Here is a 3,291-nt window from a genome sequence, read left to right as displayed (position 1 = left end):
TAAGAACCGTGGCAGTAACTGCAGAAGGTGTGCAGGTCTTTTTTGGAAGTTAGTAAGATCGTGAATTCTCCAGGAGGAGTGGCTGTAGATGTGCAATTTTTAAGAGCTGTTACAGTGTTATACTCACTGAAGGTTTGTAGCTTCGCTTTTGTTGGTGAGGTCACAAACTTACCAGAAGGGAAATGCTCTAGTAAAGCTTTGACTGACTGAAGGAACAAATTCCAGACATACCATGTTTAAAAACTGTAACACTTACTGTGAGGGTCTGCAGCTTCATTCTGTTAAGTGAGGTTAGAGCCCACTAATTTTGGACACAATGTATTACCAAAAGTTACCTACTTCTATCTGGCAGTAGCATCCTCCTCCTTTTCCCCAACAATGTCGGAGAAAATCTGCTAAAAGGTAAAAAAAACCAGAGGCTGGTCTTGTGTGTTATCCCAGGACTTTGGGAGGCTGAGGCAGGTGGATCATTTGAGGTCGGTTCAAAACTAAGCCTGGTAAACACACTGAAACCTCGTCTTTACTAAAAATACAAAAATCAGGTGTGGTGGTGTACACCTGTAATTGCAGTTACTTGGGAGGCTAAGTCACAAGAATCGCTTGAACCCAGGAGGCGGAGGTTGCAGTGTGCCGAGATGATATCACTGCACTCCGAACTGGCAGACACTTTTTCTTTTTTTCTTTTTTTTTTTTTTTGAGATGGAACGTGGCTCTGTTCCCCAGCCTGGAGTGCAGTGGCGCGGTATTGGTTCACTGTGGGCTCTGCCCTGGGCTCACGCCATTCCATTTTCCTTAGGCTCTGGAGTAGCTGGGACTACAGGAGTCCGCCACCACACCTGGCTAATTTTTTGTGTTTTTACTAGAGGTGGGGTTTCACTGTGTTAGCCAGGATGGTCTTGATCTCCTGACTTTGTGATCTGCTGGCCTCGGGCTCCCACAGTGGTGGGATTACGGGCGTGAGTCACCACACCTGGCGGAGACTATTTTAAAAAATAAGAGCCAGAGTTTGCTAACATAGAAAAATGTGTCCAGAATTCAATAGAAATCACCCAATATACAGTCATATGCTACATAACTGTTTTTGGTCAATGAGAGACCACATTTATGATGTGAGTATGGTAAGATAAAACCATATTTTCAGTGTCCCTTTTCTATGCTTAATTATGTTTAGACATTCAAATACTTACCATTGGGCAGGCGCAGTAGCTCATGCCTGTAATCCCAGCACTTTGGGAGGCCAAGGTGGGCAGATTACCTGAGGTCAGGAGTTCAAGACCAGCCTGGCCAACATGGTGAAACCCCATCTCTCCTGAAAATACAAAAATTGGCTTGGTGTGGTGGCACGGGCCTGTAATCCCAGCTACCCGGGAGATTGAGGCAGGAAAATCACTGTAACCCAGGAGGTGGAGGCTGCAGAAAGCCAAGATCCTGCCACTGCGCTCCAGCCTGGGCAACAGAGGGAGACTCCATCTCAAAAAAACAAAACACAAAACCCTTACCATTGTGTTACAATTGTCTACAGTATTCACTACAGTAACCTGCTGTATAGGTTTGCAGCCTAGGAGCAATAGGCTCTATCATATAGCCTAGTTTTGTAGTAGGTTCTACCAGCTAGGTTTGTGTAAATACAATCTGATGTTTGCACAATGAACTCGCCTAACAATGCATCTCTCAGAACATATCCCTGCTGTTAAGTACACATGACTATACCTAGAACCAAAGACAATCAATGAATGTCAACATCAAGATTATAGAGATGTTATTATCTAGTAAAGATTTTGAAGTAGCCATGATAAAAATACTTCAAATAACTATGAACATGTTTGAAACAAATGTACTAATAGAAGGCTTAGCAAAGAAACAGAGGTCTCAGCCAAAAATAACAACAATAAAAAAAAACAGATGGACAGTTTGGAACTATTAAATACAATAACTGAAATAAAATGCTCAGTAGAGGGGCTTAAACAGCAGAATGGAGGAGAAAGAGAAAGAATCAGTTATATGGAAGACAGAATAATAGATCTCATACCATCTGAACAACACAGAGAAAAGAGGCTGGGAAAAAAAGTGAGCAGAGCCTCAGAAACCTGAAGGACTATAACAGAATATCTAATATTCTTCACATCAGAATCCCAGAAAGAGAAGAGAACAAAGGCAGGGTAGAAAAACAACTCAAAGAAATAACGGCTGAACACTTTCCAAATTTGTAAGAAACACAAAGCTAGATTCAAGGAGCTTAAACCCACAAAAGGATGAAGAAAAAAAAAGAAAAATCAGGCCCAGGCTGGGCACGGTGGCTCATGCCTGTAATCCCAGAGCTTTTGGAGGACGAGGTGGGTGTATCACCTGAGGTCAGGAGTTCAAGACCAGCCTGGCCAAAACGGTGAAACCCCCGTCTCTACTAAAAATACAAAAATAAGCCAGGTGTGGCAGTGCTTGCCTGTAGTCCCAGCTACTCCAGAGGCTGAGGCAGGAGAATGCTTGAGCCCAGGAGGTGGAGGTTGCAATGAGCCCAGATTGCACCACTGCACTCTATAGCCTGGGCAACAGAGTCAGACTCCGTCTCAAAAAACAAAAACAAAAAAAACCCCACCATGCCAAAACATACCATAATCGAACTTCTGAAAACTACAAAGAAAAAAAAAAAAACCTTGACAGTAACCGAAGAAAAATACTTTACCTATAGAGGAAAAACAGTTCAAATGACAGCAAAATTTTTGCTAGAAAACATGGAGACCAGAGGAAGTGGCACACTATTTTGCAAGTGCCTAAAGAAAAGAACTATCAACCCAGAATCCCATCCAGTAAAGGATCTTTCAGGAATATGAGAAAAATAACAACAATCACAGATGAAGAAAAATTTTAACTTCACACCAGGAAATCTACCCTAAAGAATGGCTAAACGAATTTCTCTAAATAAAAAAAGAACCCTGGAACATCAGGAACGAAGAACATGATAAACAAAAACTTGTGTAAATATAATAAACCTTCCTTGGTTGGGCGCAGTGGCTCATGCCTATAATCCCAGCACTTTGAGAGGCCGAGGCGGGCGGATCACCTGCGGTTGGGAGTTCGAGACTAGCCTGACCAAAAAAGAGAAACCCCGTCTCTACTTAAAATACAAAATTAGCCGGGCGTGGTGGTGCATGCCTGTAATCCCAGCTACTGGGGAGGTTGAGGCAGGAGAATCGCTTGAACCTGGGAGGTGAAGTTTGCTGTGAGCCGAGATCACACCACTGCACTCCACCCTGGGCAACAAGAGTGAAACTACATCTCAAAAAAATTTTTAAA

This window comes from Mandrillus leucophaeus, unplaced genomic scaffold, assembly GCF_000951045.1.
Source record: "Mandrillus leucophaeus isolate KB7577 unplaced genomic scaffold, Mleu.le_1.0 Scaffold36, whole genome shotgun sequence".
NCBI classification, from domain to species: Eukaryota; Metazoa; Chordata; class Mammalia; order Primates; family Cercopithecidae; genus Mandrillus; species Mandrillus leucophaeus.
The sequence above is the reverse complement of the archived record's forward strand: the minus strand, read 5'-3'. Positions refer to the sequence as shown.